Here is a 15,525-nt window from a genome sequence, read left to right on the forward strand (position 1 = left end):
TAAGAAGACATACAAGGACTGCTGAGATGGAACAGCTGCTCTGGAAGTCAGTCTGTACCCTTAGCAGCAGAACTCTTAAATTGCCCCCAGAATATGCAAGCTTTTATTCATGCTTGCATGGCCGTAAGTAGTTGTACTTTCCAAAATAAAATAAAGACTGGCAATTTGCTAGTGGGAAGCCGTGTGTCTCTCCTGCTCTGAACCGTCTGATTGGCTATGGTGCTCACTGGGTGAAGGGAAAGAATCTGCAGACTGCTCTGAGGACCTGGATGCAGAGGAGGAATGGCAAACAGCATACTGCTATTAGTTGTGACAAAAACAGCTTAAGGGAGTGAGGGTTTATTTGTCTCACCGTTTGAGGACATAGGTAGGCATCATGACAGGGAAAACATGGCGGCAGGAGCTTGAGGCGGTGGTCACATGGCATCCACAGTCAGGAAGCACAGAGAGGAGTATTACTGCTCAGGTCCTGGGCCCCACCTATAGGATGGAGATACCCAGTCAGGATGGGCCTTCCTCCCTACTTGAACCTTCCTGGAAACGTCCTCGTAGGCACCCCCAAAAGTGTGTTTTCATGACTGTAAGTGCATTCAAATTGACAATAAAGATTGAGCCATCACTCTGACCTAATGTACGGTTGAATTAGGAAATAGTTTTTAAGTTGTCAGATACCTGATACAGCTGTCACGTAATGTCAAAGTAAGCAGATGGGAAGAGTGCTGAGCCCATTTTTCAAAACTGCAGCTCAGCTGGCTGTAGTGGCATGTGCCTTTGATCCCAGCACTTGGGAGGCATAGGCAGGTTGGTCTCTGAATCAAGGCCAGCTCAGTGTACAGGGTGGGTTCCAGTCCAGCCAAGGCTACAGAATAAGACTGTCTTAAAGTTGTGTGTGTGTTGTAACACTCTGGTTTTGCACTGTTGCTTTAGATAAAATGAAAATGTGAAGAAAATACACTTGTAAAGCAATTGTCAGAAATGTGCTCTTAACATTTTGTGTATCAGCTGTGGGTATGGATCCTTAGTGGGGAAAATGGGGTAGAAGTTTACTTTGAAGAGTCCTAGAAGTTGGGTAAAAAGCATAGTTAGACCCCCAAATACCCCCTGGGAACAGGTCAGCTCGGGAATCCTAACAGTCTTTCCTCCCTCCAAACAGATGAGGCTTTGCTACATTTGGTAAAACCCTCCTTTCTACCCACCCTCCACCAAAGCCCCAAGAAGCCAGTGAAAACTGATGTGTCTCCTGTATCTCAGCCCCAGACCAGCCAGATGGGGTGCTGGAGCTGAGTGGGCTGCAGGCACTGTCCCCTTTCCTTCTTTCACACCTGGTGCCCTTTACAGTAACCAGCGGTGAGGGGAGAAGCTGGGCTGGAGAGATGGCTATCTGTTTTAGAGCACTGACTGTTGTAGAGGTCCCAGCACCCACCCACATTCTAAGTGTGGTTCCCGGGAATCCAGCAGATACCCACACCTGCAAAACACTCATACACATTAACCAAAACCTTACCAGGGAAAGGGTGGTGAGACCGAGTGATACAGGTGTGTCTGGCCCTGCTGCTGGCAGCTTTGAAGGTACTGCCCTAAGAAAAAAGTGGCTGCTTGGGTCACGGGTGGAGCCACCAAACATTCCTACACTAAAGATGGCTCTTGAGACCCAGAAACCCACACACTGAGCTGAAACCTGGCCCATCCCTGTGAGGCACTTAACTATCAATCATCCCTTCACTCTCTGCAAACCTTCCATTAGCCTGATGTCCTGACAAAGCCTGGAGCAGTGTGTGGAAACCCAGGCAGAGCCAGCCCTCCCAGAGCATTTTCTCATCCCCAAAGTAAGAGCTAGAAATGCCTTTCAGGTTTGACTCCCTTTATCTCCAGCAAGGCAGCTGTTCTGCAATTTAGTTTAGTTTTTGTTCCATGTCTTGAGACAGCCTTGCCGTCCGTCAGAGCCTAGTTCTGCCTGAACTCCGAGCTCCTCCTGCCTTAGACTCCTGAGTGCTAGGGTTACCTGCCATGCCCTTACAGCAGCTGCTTTTGTAAACACTGCTCTGACTTTGGGGTTGGCCTATTCCCTACGTCACGGGTTTCCTCGCCTGGTCTGTCCCCAGGTTACAGCTTAAGTGGCAGATAGATGGTGTGCTACAGTTGTGTTAGGTCCGACTCCAATAGACCATATAGAAGGTGTGCATGGTGAAGAGCCTGAGTGCTGGCCAGGGATTTGGAGTGTAGAACTCTTTGGTTTGATGTCTTTATTTTATGTATTTTTTGTTTTGTTTTTTGAGACAGGGTTTCACAGTAACCTTGAGCTCACGAAGTCTTCTTGTCCCAGCCTCCTAAGTGCAGGCGTTACAAGTGTAAACCGCACCCAGCCAATATGTCTTTAAAGTTGTACTGTCGGACTTTGTTTTATTGAGAAATTTACTATACACCAAGTCTGAAAGAAAACACAGGAAAAGGTTTCCTGTAAAGTTGAATTAAGAATCAAATGGTGGGCTGACAAAATGGCTCAGTGGGTAAAAGGGCCTGCACCCAAGCTGGATGACCTAGGTTCAATGAGCAGGTCCCACCCGGTGGGAAGGACTCCTCCTCCTCACCCCCCACCCCCGTTATCTTCTTTTCCTCTGCTGCCTGTTTAGTGTGTGGTGCTGTTTTGGTTTGGTTTTTAACAGAAAATAATTTCTGTTATGCATACTACCTCCCAGGGAATTGTGAGGAGGTACCTAGACCCCAACATAAAAAGCAAAGAGCCAGTCAGTGTCACAAGGAAGGCCCATGGCCCCTCTGATAATCTCAGCCACAAGAACTCTTTAAGATCCTGGGGCTCCTGCTGAGTCAGGATTTCACCCGGCACTTCCCAAACCTTTGAGGCTTGATAATTTCATGCCTTCCAAATATGACTGTCACAAGAGTCCACTGCACACAGGCTTCCCCTACCCAAGAAAGGCAAGTCACCCCAGGGTTTTGGCCAGGGTGGTCCCCGTTAGAAATGGGGAGAGATATGGCTTCTCAGTCCTATTTTCAGAAGAAAATTGGAAAACGAACTTCAACCATTTTTTTGCCTTTTTAGCCAGAAGAATACCACTTGTTACTCTACACATTGTATTTTTGAAAGTATGGCCCAGTAAGATAACAAATTCTGGACCTGAGAAATGAATAGCTCAACAGTTAAGAGCACTGACTGCTCTTCCAAAAGACCCAGGTTCAGTTCCCAGCACCCACATGGCGGTTCACAACTGTCTGTAACTCCAGTTCCAGGGGATTTGGCACCCTCACACAAACATACATGCATCTGTGATTGCCTTTCCCTAGATGGACTGAGACCCAGCCTTCCTAGAGCCTTTTCATGAAGCCCTGCTTTCCTGAGTTAGTTCTACCCCCGACAACTCCCATCCACCCGTGCCTCTGTCTTCACGTTATCACAGCTGCAGTCCTAAGATAATTCACATGAGTGCTAGGCCATGTAGGGAAGCCAATAAGATCCTGTTGCCATCCAGTGCACCACCACTACACCCTGCCTTGGAACTGACCTGTAACTCATTGTGATCCTTCTGCCTCGGTATTGACATTAAAGATGTGAAGTACTGCTCGTGGCTCTTATAAGATTCTCATGGAGAAATTGTTGCTTGTGTGGGGGAAAACTTCTTTCAGAGTCTCTTTGTTTTGGTTTGGTTGTTTTTGCGGGGGTGGGGGAAGAACTGGGCATTTTAGTGCATCTTTGTCATACCCTGAAAGGCCAGCAGGGGGCACTAGGCTGCCATCCTTGCAGAAGCTGGAGCAGCACTGATAATGAGTCTGGAAATCAGTGAAGTAGCCCAGACTGCACTTCTCCCCCGTGTCAGTCCTGACACCCCACTATGGGGTGGCTAGCTCATATGCTTTCTGTTAGAGTTGCAAAGTGGCATGTGTAGCAGCTGACCGAAAGGTCAATGGAGGATTTGAAAAGTTGACAGATATTCTGGGGGCTTTTATAGGTGTGTGTGCCTCGGCTGGTACAGTGCTTGCTTATTTAGCATGCAGGACGTTCTGAGTTCAGTCCCCAACACGAATGGAATGGGATGTGAGGTTGTATGCCTGTAATCCCAGATCTCAGCTGCCAAAGACAGAAAGACCAGATTCAAGGTCATCTTGGTTATTTAATGAGTTCCAGCCAGTCTGAAATACCTGAGACTCCCATCATCCTCATCCCTACTTCCTTCGACCCAAACAAAACAAAAAGGAACATTGTGGAAGCATTAGGCATAAGCAATATGGATCATGAGTTACTGGGCTGACTAGAGACCCTGTTTCAAAAAAAATATGAATGAGCAAACAAACTCCAAGGGGATGGATGCGTTCTTCCTCACGATGCTGGAGGAACGGCTTTCTAGGACAGCCCTCCTATCAGTCTGTGGTTGGCAATACTGCTCATCAGGTGGTGAGGGACTGATACAAGCACAGAGTCCTTTTCCTAACTAAAGCACATCCTGGGATTGTTGAGACACCAGTGGGCTGGAAGGAGACTCTGATCACCAAGTGGAATAGTGAGCACTGTTGCCCTGTGCAGTCCAGGAAGCACAGTGGCAGGAACCAAAGAACATGAGCATGACACTTGATGGCTGCTTGGGCCCAAAATATGTGTGTTCTAATATGTGTTTATTTATTCACCATGCCTTATTCACTAGCCATGAGTTCCCAGACAGGATTCATTGTATAGGCTGGTGCCTACATACTAGCCCTAGCCCTTAAGGTCTGCTCAGTGCATAACCCTAAAATAAAGAACATGAAACACAGTCAGCAATTCAGGCCAGTATCTTAGCAAGCCCCAAAGTATGAAACACATACAGCACCCCCTTTCTAAGGCCCCCATCTCAAGATGCCTGAGACCACCAATAGCTTTGAATCCTGTAAATACTATGTTTTTACATAAACATACCTACCTATGAGAAAGTCAACTTGCAAATTAACAGAAATAAGAAAGAACAATAGCAACATTAATAGTAACAGGACAGTTGTAGCAATACTATAATCAAAGCTCTGTCACCTTGGTTCCTCGAAGCACCTCTGCCTTCTCCCAGAAAGGAAGCACTTCATAGCTTCTCTTTGGTATGTCCAAGTTGCCAACACCCCCTGCATTCTGAGGCCACAAGTGAAATAGGGTGACATGAACCCAAGCCGACAGGAGACCTGATGACCAACACAGCCACTACAACACAGCCATGACCAAATGGCTCACGGGCAGGTAGCATGTACAATGTGGATACACTGAACAAGGATGATTGCCTTTCCCAGCAGGAGAGAGTGGATAATGAGTAGCAGAACACTGCTTAAGAATGAGGTGAATTTAAAACTCAGGGATTTACTTTTGGAGTTTTCTATTTAATGAATTTGGAACTTGGTTGGTTGTGGGTAACTGAGACCATGGGAAACAAAACTGCTTCTAATTGAAGGTTGTGGTGCTGGTCATAGGTGTCACAGAAAGAGAAAAGCAGTGTGTTTGCACCCAGGGGAAATCACTTGCTTTGAGTGCACAAGGCCCTCGCCTCAATTCCTAGCACCCTAACTCCCGCAGTTATGCTACATGGGGTATTAGAAGGAAACCCACATTCTCAAGCCCCAAATACCTCAGGGTCTTGTAATGAGACTTGCAAGAATGTCACTAAGAATTGGCAGAAATGGGGTTGAGAGGAAATGACAAAAGACATCAGGAGCCAGAGAAAGCCCAGAGGATGGCTTTGAAGCTGCAACTCAAAAGAGCCTCCATGTGGGCGCTCTCTCTCTCTCTCTCTCTCTCTCTCTCTCTCTCTCTCTCTCTCCTCTCTCTCCTCTCTCTCTCTCTCCTCTCTCTCTCTCTCTCTCTCTCTCTCTCTCTCTCTCTCTCTCTCTCTCTCTCTCTCTCTGTGTGTGTGTGTGTGTGTGTGTGTTTAATGGGAAGCCTTTCTTAGGAGGGAAGGTCCCTGAAAACCTCTGGCTGCCCAGTCAGAAGAGAGCACTGTTAGGAACTCTGAGCATGGACTGGAGGCAGCCAAACCCACAGAGCAGCCAGTTAGGTGCTGTAGTAAGGCAGAACATTCCAGTCTCAGGTATTGTGGTGCCACCATGGGAGAATAGCTGAAACTCTGGAGAAAGGAAGGGCACTGCTCGAGACTGGCTGGTTGTAGGGGGTTCTGCTCAGCCCTGCTGGCTCCTTGTTGATTCGGAGGAACGTGGGAGGCAGGGTGGAGACACAAGAGACCATGGATGACTTTAGGACTTTGTGGTTCTTGGGGCATGTGAGGAATGTCTAAATCACCAGGCTACAACCAAAAGAGGAGATTGTTTCTATGATTGCCTCTACAACAAAACTACTTTGACCAATAACTGAGGTAGGTGTGGGCCTGGAGAGAGAAGGCCAGACGAGAAGAACCCTAGGTCTATGTGGTTGTGGAGGTAGGCCCATGAAGAAGATTGAAAAGGGGGAAGGAAGCCGGTGGTGGTGATGCACACCTTTAATCCCAGTACAGAGGCAGGCAGATCTCTGAGAATTCAAGACCAGCCTGATCTACAAGAGCTAGTTCCAGGACAGCTTCCAAAGCCACAGAGAAACCTGGTGTTGAAAAAACCAAAAAAAAGAAAAAAAAAAGGAGAAAGGAGAGAAGGATACTGGTGGAAAATGTCCAAGACACAGAGAAGCCAGGTGAGGGCCCAGGTTCCTGCTTTGGGCAGTGAAGGAAGTATGGCTGGGGGTTAATACCTGACCACAGGTGCCAGTCATCCTTTCAGGAGCTCGGGAAAGAGTTGGGGGAAATTTGTCACCATTTTCTAGCTGTGAGTGGCCTCTGTGTGTGAACCTGTGTTCTAGGCATTCTGGAGAGCTTGTGAAGTAAGCAAAGGCCCAGTCATTTTCCCCACATATGTCAATAAGGAACAAGAATTTGCATGAGATTGAAGAAAATGCCCCAACTGCAAACGCCGGCAGCTGGCCCTTTTGCATGGTGCTTGCAAGACCTTCAGTGCCCAAGGCCACTGGGATGGGATTACCTTCATTTGCCTCTCCGTTGGCTTCCTACAAGGCTTGTTTCTGCCTGCTGACCGTGGCCTCTCACTAAATCAGGAAGTATACTGAGTGACACTTGCTGTTTTTCTCTATGTGCCCACTCCATCATCACAGAGAAAATGTGGAATCAAAGGTCTTAAAGTCTTGGGCAGTTGCCAGGGCTTGCAGCAGACACTTGGAAAGCATGTTTCCTGTCAGGGTCAGGTGCTAATCGGCGACAGCTAACCTAAGGTTTCCTGGAATTAGGCTATCACAGTGAAATTTGATTGTCACTATTCAGGAAGGGCCCTGGTAACATCAAGAATTGTGATTGGAGAGATGGCTCAGTGGGTAAATTGCTAGCCACACAAACATGAGGACCTGAGTTCAGTACTCAGCATGCACATAAAACGCTGGGCCCAGCAACCTGTATCTATGATCCTCATGCCGGGGAAGCGTAGACAGAAGGTGCCTAGAGCAGCTGGTCAGCAGACTAGCCAATTGATGCCCTTGATTCAATGAGAGACCCTGCCTCAAAAAGTAAGATGGAGAATGATTGAGAAAAATTCCAATGTTGACCTTTGACCTCCACGTGCCTGTGCATGTATGCACATGTGACTATACCAGAGAGAGAGAGGGGGGGGGGGAGAGAGATTGTCATAAGAAACAATAGATTCCCTTTTTAAACTCTGTTTAATTCTTTGACGATTTTCCACATAATGTATTTTGGTCATTGTTGAGTGAACACTTCCTGGGGAGATGTGAACAAGTGTCTATTCACCCCAGAGGGCAAAAGTGAAGGGCCAAAGCACGATTCCACGGAAGAATACTTAGGGGGAACCGATGCATTTTCTGGGCTTGCTTAACAAGCATGGCCGAGGGGTTCCACAGGGCTGTGGAAAGTCTCACCCCAGCATGGATGACAACTTCCCCATAGCGGTGTATATCCAGTCTCCCCCCCTACAATTAACCTTCCAATTCCCAAGGGTTACACACAACTGGCAGGGAGGTACAGGAAGGAGAGTGGCTGGGATCTCAGGTGATGGCCTGATTCCTGTTCCCAGCCCCTCCTCCTTCTAGCCAGGGAACATCGACAGCCAGCTGCCCCCCCACACACCTGAGGAACTCATGCAGCAGCCACAGCTACTCTGATAAGGATGGTAAGGGCTGTTGTGCTGGGAGGACATTGTCCTACAAGTCACATTCAGCCCTTTCATGGACCTATCTGACTTGGAAGCCTTGCCCCCTCTATCTGAGGTAGCCCAGGCCCCAAATGCAGGCCTTCTCCAAAGACAAAGTACCTGTTTGTCTATGAACTTGGAAACGGCACAAATGCCGGCCCGGGCTCTACTGCCATGGCTTGGATGCCAAGGCCATGCCTCTAGGAGTCAGCCAGGGCTGGGCTCCTGGGTCTCCCTCGGCTTTCTGGGCACCCCGCCTATCTCCCAGCCTCTAATATTATCACAGGTTCAGAAAACAGAGAGAACACCCCAGCGACTTTGAAAACCGTGTCTCCGGGGAGCAGACACCAAAACTCTGTTTCCCACCTAGCAGAGCCACTTCCTCCCCGGCAGCCTCTTCCTGAGTTGTTCTTTGTGTCGAGGTTCTGAGGCAGGATTCAGTTTAGTGTTGCAGGCCACCGTCGGGAGGATCTTCAAATCCATGGCACATTTCTACCGTCATGTCCTGCATGAGCCCCCTGACAACTGTCACTGGGAGGACAGCAAGAACTGGTGGCACCTCTCATGGGTGTGGGGGGCCTGGGAGATAAGACATCTGGCCCTGCTCAGCCTGTTGGGGGTGTCAGGCCCGGAGAGGATCCCAGCCAGGATGCTTTGATCCTGGGAGGTTTTTTGCTCTGCCAATCACCCCAGGGCTAGAAACACGGATATTATGAAGGCTGCATATAGATTTCAAAAGAAAAAGAAACAAGCCGACAGGCCAGGTTGGCAGTATGCTGCTGTTTAAATATGAATGACAAGGCTTGAAGGGTGGGCGACCTTCAGCGCAGTGAACACATAGTGCATGTTTAGTCATCACAGAGAAAGCAGGGCAGGGACGTGACTTTCCTGATACTCGGCAATTCCGAGAAAACAAAACCACATTCATTATGTGTGGCGGGCTCGGAGGCCCTGTGTGCCCCGTGCCATCAGCCCGAAGCTCTGTTTTCTTGCTGCACAGGCAGATAATTCAACAGGACCAGGGGATCTGGGCTTGCGCACTCGGAGATGAATGAGATAGTGTGCCTGGCTGGTGCTCTCCTTTTCCATACTGCCAAAGCTACTGCTGTTTTTTCACTGCGGATTTTATCTTATTGATAACCTTGACCCAGAACAAACTTTAACATTTTGGGCAAAACAGAGCTCAGAGTGGAATATAGCCTAAGAAACCGACTGGAATTTACTCATGACCCAGAAAATGGTCCTCTGCTCTGGCTACCACACAGAATTTGAGTGACTAGGGTGTTGGTGAGATAGCTCAGCCAGGAAAGGTGCTTTCCACATAAGCCTGACTACATGAGTTCAATCCCTAGGATCCACATAAAGATGGAAGGAGGTTACAGATGGCCCCATAAAGTCCCTCTGGTCACTCCTGCTCAAAACCCTGTCCTATACTGTATATACACAGCATGCTCAGACACTAATTAAAACAAACGAACAAACAGCCTCTACAAGTTAACACTTGTTGCTCTTGCAGAAGACCTGGGTTTGGCCAGGCGGTGGTGGCACATGCCTTTAATCCTAGCATTCACGAGGCAGAGGCAGGAGGATCTCTAAGTGTGAGGCCAGCCTGGTCTAAGGAGAGGGTTCCAGGACAGCAAGAGTTCTGCAGAGAAACCCTGTCAAAAAAAAAAAAAAAAAAAAAAAAAAAAGACCTGGGTTTGGTTTCCAGTATCGATGTGGCTGTTAACAACCCTCTGTTATAGGTTCAAGGGACCCAATACCCTCTTCTGACCTCTGTGAGAGCCAGTGATGCAGACATGCATGCAGACGGAACACATAAAATAGAAAAAAAATAAATTATTTTCTTAAATGAACTAGAGTGGGGGCACTGGAGAGATGGCTCAAAGGTTAAAAGCACTGGTTCACCTCTTCCAGAGGTCCAGAGTTCAATCCCCAGCACCACCTGGTGGCTCACAACCATCTGTAATAAGATCTGGTGCCCTCTTCTGGCTTGCAGGCATACATGCAGAACACTGTATACATAATAAATAATACTTAGAGTGACTACGAGTATGGATTCTGGGGGCTGGGGTGATGGCTCAGTGGGTAAAGTGCTTGCTGCCCAAGCATGAGGACCTGAATTCAGATCCCCAGAACCTATGTAAAACATGCCAGTCATGACTGTGTGCACCTGAAGCTCCATGCCAGGAAGCAGAGACAGGCAGATCCTGGCCTTGCTAGCCAGTTACTCTAGCAGAAATGGTAAGTTCCGGATGCAGTGAATAGACCCTGTTGCAATGAAATAAAATAAGGTGAAGAAATGATTGGGGAAGAAAGACACACTAACATTGACCTCCAGCTTACACACACACACACACACACACACACACACACACACACACACACACACACACACGGGGGGCATCACAGCGGGGTAAAATTGCCTGCTATTGTATATCTGATGAGGGCCATGATAGCTGGGTGATGATGGGCAAGGGGTCATCGTTTGTAAAGTGAGATGAGAATCAAGGCTACCAAGAAGAGCAGTGATACAGGCAGAGTACTGCCGGCCTCGAGGTAATAAACGCAAAACACCTTTAGCAGTCTCCTCCGGCATCCAAGATTAATCCACAACTCTCACTCTCCAGAGGGCCTCCCCTCAGACACTCGGGCCTTCTCCTGCTTCTTCTGTCTCTAGGTTCCTCTAGGAGTCCATGATGCAGCACGGCCGGGCCTTTGCTGTTGTTTCAGTGACTCACGTGACCTGGTGCTGCTACCCCCACACACTCTGCAGGAACATGTAATTTGCTTTTATTGGATCTCCGCAACACAGAGCTTGGCCCAGAGCAGTAAATGGCACCCCCACCCCCACCCCCACGACTCCCCCCACTCCGAGTTCGTGCTCTGGAGGAATAAATAATTAGGAAGAACAGAGTGGGTGGGGTTGCCTATGGGGGCTATACCAAACAACTGGAGACGTGAAGACGCATGTGCAGAACGCTTAGGGCGGCTTCACAAGAGAGCACAGATCCAGAAGCTACCAATATCCTTCCACGGGAAGATGATTAAACCAGCATGCCATGGACCAGGACTCAGCAAGGGGAATATGTTAACGCTCTTTCTAAACCGGAGAGTGGAAAAAGTCAAGCCTGAAAGGTTCCTTTCTGTATGTGTCTAAGACATGGTTTCATTTTGTAGTCCAGACTGGCCTGGAGCTCTCAACCCTACTGCCTGGTCCTCCAAAACGCTGAGTTTGCAGGCGTAAGCCACTGTACCTGGAGGAGCTGAGGTACAGGTGACTATCTTAAAATGATAAACAAACAAACAAGCCACAGAAATAAGAATGTTTCCAGAGTTCAGACAGGCTGGAAGCTTGCTGCGACAGAATGTTTTGTCTTGACCGGCTTCTGTGTCAGTCTCCACCCGATGATACCCTAGCATTGTTCTGCAAGATGCTGGCAGCCCACTGTGCTGCTGCAGGATGGGAAGGGAGAGGGGCCAGGGGGCGTCTCTGTGAAACTTCTTGTAACTACTTGTAAATTCACAATTATCTCAAAGTAAAACACATAGTTAGCACATTTAACATAAGCCCACAGAAGCAGAGAGCGCAGTTCTGGCTGCTTTCCAGGAGATACACAGGAAGCCTCTTCCAGAAGGCTTCCAGTTTTCATAATTAAGGTTTATCAATCATGTGCTAGCATTTTTTTTTTTATTTTCTTGAAATGTAGCAGGAAAAATGTCTAGTCACAGTGAAATGTGTTTTTGTTTAACACAGTGGTTCTCAACCTTCCTAATGCTTTGACCCTTTAATACAGTTCCTCATGTTGTGGTGACCCCCAACCATAAAGTTATTTTCGTTGCTACTTCATAACTGTAATTTTGCTACTGTTGTGAATTGTGATGTGGCTATTTGAAATGTGACCCACATGTTGGGAACCCTGGTCTAACAAGATCAAAAGCCTCACTTTTTTTTTTTTTTAAGATTCCCCTCTTTTTAAAATCGAATTTTATGTGTGCAGGTGTTCTCTATGTGTGTGTCTGTACACCATGTACATGTCTAGTGCCCAGGGAGGCCAAAAGGATACATCAGATCCCCTGAATTGGAGTTAGATATATTTATGAGCCATCGTGTGGGTGCTAGGAATAGAGCCCAGGTACTCTGGAAACCCCGACAGGTGCTCTTTGTATAACTTGGAATTTGCTCTGTAGACCAGGCTGGCCTAGAACCCAGAGATCCACCTGCCTCTGCCTCCTGAGTGCTGGGATTAAAAGTGTGCACCCTCATTGTTGGGCTACGTTTGTGTGTCTGTATGAGGGTGTCAGATCCACTGGAACTGAAGTTACAGACAGCTGTGAGCTGCTATGTGGGTGCTGCGAATTGAACTCAGGTGCCCTGGAAAAACAGATGAGCCATCTCTCTAGCCCCTCTCACAATTTTTTAGCTTGTAGAAATAAGCTAGAGATGGTCTTTTCCACTTTCCTTATGTCACAGACTAGGAAACTCAGAAGTATTGGGATAATCTTTTTTATACATTGTGTGAAGATGTGTCCCTGTCCTTCTTCACCTGAAGGCACCTCTAATTGGTTTGATAAAGAGCTGCATGGCCAATAGCTGGGCAGGAAAGGATAGGCAGGACTTCCAGGGGGAGGTAGGAACTCTGGGAAATAATCAGAGGTGCAGAAGATTCACCAGCGGAGGAAGCTGGGCATACAGTATTGAGGAGAACATAGATTAATATAAGTCGATTCATTTAAGTTTTAAGAGCTAGTTGGGAACAAGCCTAAGCTAATGCCAAGCTTTCATAATTAATAAAAAGTTTCCATGTTCTTATTCAAAAGCTATTGATATAAAGAAAGACCAGATATACTAGCCAGAGGGTAGAGCCAGGAGCTGGAGTTGGGGGTAGGGTGTGAATCAGAACAAAGTGTAAATAACTATATATATATATATATATATATATATATATATATATATGGGGGAGAAATGTTACAATGAAACCAGTTCTTTGTATACTAAATATTTTATTTTCTTTTGAGACAGGCAGGCCTCAAGCTCACTATGTAGCCAAGGATGATCTTGAATTTTTCATTCTCCTGCTTCCAACTTCCAAGTACTGGGACCCAGGCATGTACCACTATGTCTGTTTTATCCAGCGCTGGGCATCTAACCCAGGGCATCAAAGATGCTAGGCAAGTGCTCTGCCAACTGACCTACGTCCTAAAATGTTAGTTTAAAAAAATCTTCTAGTTTGCTTCTGTTGCTGTGATAAACACCAGCACCAAAAGCAATCAGGAAAGAAAGGGTTAATTTGTCTGACACTTCCAGGTCAGGGTCTGTCACTGAGAGAAGTCAGGACAGGAGCTCAAGAAGGAGCAGAGGCAGGAGCACTGAGGAGCACTGCTTACTGTCCTGTTCTCACTGGCTCCTGCTCAGCCAGCTTTCATAATACAACCCAGGGCCACCTGCCCAGGAATGGCACCTCCCACAGTGCCACTGTCAAGAAGATGCCCACAGACCAATCTGATGGATGCAGTCAATCAACTGAGAATCCTTTAGATTATTCTGGGGTGTGTCAAGTTGATGGCTGAAGCTAACTAGGAGGAAAAAAAATTTTTTTTGAGACAGGGCTTCTCTGTGTAGCTGGGGGGCCCGTCCTGGAACTCGCTCTGTAGACCAGGCTGGCCTCAAACTTACAGTGATTTGCCTGTCTCTACCTCCTGAGTGCTGGGATTAAAGGCATCAACCACCACCACCAGGCATAAAATTACCTTTTTAAATTGCCAAGAAGAGTGGCAATCCCACCACTTGGGAGACTGAGGCAGGTGGATTGCCACAAATTCCAGACTAGCTTGGGCTGCATAGGAGGAAGTACCAGGATAGCCAAGGTTACATAGTAGCAACCAACGATCTAACTGACCAACCAGACAAACCTATGAATATTTTTTAAAAGACCCAAAGTCCAAAGTGACATGGCTAGAACTTAGTCACTCTAGAACCCAGCCCTGTAGTCTCACTTTTTAAATCAAGGCAAGGGCTGGGGACATAGTTCAGTTAGTGGGGTGCTTGCATAGCACGCAGGAGGCCCTAGGTTTGCTCCCCAGCGCTACAGAACAAACACAAAACCATAGAATAAAAAATAAAACAAACAAACCAAAAACCACAACAAAACAAGAGCAGGCAGGTCAGTGTGCAGAAAAACACCGCTACTCTAGTCCTGTGAGAGTCAGCTCTGACCTCACAGCCTTCCACAAGAAGGCAAGTTTCCCAAAGAATTGAATCTACCAGGTGGGCAGTAGGCTCCAGCAGGACCCCAGTGGGGCAGTATAAAGTAAGATTTGGGAAACTGGAAGATGGACACAAAGCTATTAAAAAAAAAAAAAAATCGCTGCTGAGCAGTGGTTGCACACACCTTTAATCCTAGCACTCTAGAGGCAGAGGCAGGTGGATCTCTGTAAGTTCGAAGTCAGGCTAGTCTACAGAGTGAGTTCCAGGACAGCCAGGGCTACACAGAGAAACCTTGCCTGGAAAAACAAAACAAACAAACAACGACAACCAATCTTTTAGAGTAGAGTAGGGATGAGAACCAGCTCTCCACGCTCAGAGAAGGACCTCTCTGCTGGTGTACCCCAGAAATTGACACCAAAGGGAGCCTTTCATCTGTGCCTAGTCAGCAGTCATTGCATAATCACGCCATCACGGAGAGAAAAGCCAGACAAGAGACAGGAGATAGGACCGGACATTTTCAGGACAGCACTGACACTCCTGGGTTGGGCACCTCTTTCCTCCCCTCTTGCCTCTGTTTACCCATCCATACAAAAGGGCTGCATATGCTAGGGAAGGCATCCCTCCTTTCCCCTTAATCTTTCCAGGGAGGCTGAACACATAAACAAATAAGAAATTGCACCTACAGAATGGAGGCGTGGCCGAGGAGGCTGACTACACAGCTGCCGGTGTGCAGCAAGCTCGAAGAACTCCCTGGGTTCATTGAGTGGGTTCCAGCTTCCCTGTGAGTGTTGGTGGAGACACACCACAGAGGAAGGGGTGGGAACAGTGGGAACTTCACTTTTTTGGGAGACGTTTTTTGCCTTGCACAAAACAGCCCCACAGTGAGTGAGTCAGAATTTCCGAAAGGCATAATTTTAGTGCCCTTCTTGCGGTTGCCTCTCCAGACTGCCTCTGAAAGGGAGGCCTCGGGCGGGGTTTCCTGTGCTCAATTCCAGAGATGACAGAGGGGCTCTCCCCCAGCCGTTTGCCAGAATTTTCCTTCCAGATACTTTCTTTTTTTAAAAAAAAACTTTGTAGCAGCAGATAATGCCTTCCTAGGTGCGAATTCTTTCCACACACTTACACAGCGTCCTCAGGGTTTCTTCCTTCTG

General features: G+C 47.5%; 1 long non-coding RNA gene across 1 annotated transcript; it reads right to left on the reverse strand.

Annotated features, from left to right (window-relative positions):
* Positions 1-126: 126 nt before the first annotated feature.
* On the reverse strand, positions 127-15,262 carry LOC118238877. Its single transcript, XR_004770250.1, has 3 exons — positions 15,058-15,262; positions 353-480; positions 127-265 (listed from the first exon to the last, which is right to left on the reverse strand). It is a non-coding gene; the product is annotated as an uncharacterized LOC118238877 (long non-coding RNA).
* Positions 15,263-15,525: the final 263 nt, after the last annotated feature.

The sequence above is a fragment of the Cricetulus griseus genome, chromosome 5 (assembly GCF_003668045.3).
Source record: "Cricetulus griseus strain 17A/GY chromosome 5, alternate assembly CriGri-PICRH-1.0, whole genome shotgun sequence".
Taxonomy (NCBI): domain Eukaryota; kingdom Metazoa; phylum Chordata; class Mammalia; order Rodentia; family Cricetidae; genus Cricetulus; species Cricetulus griseus.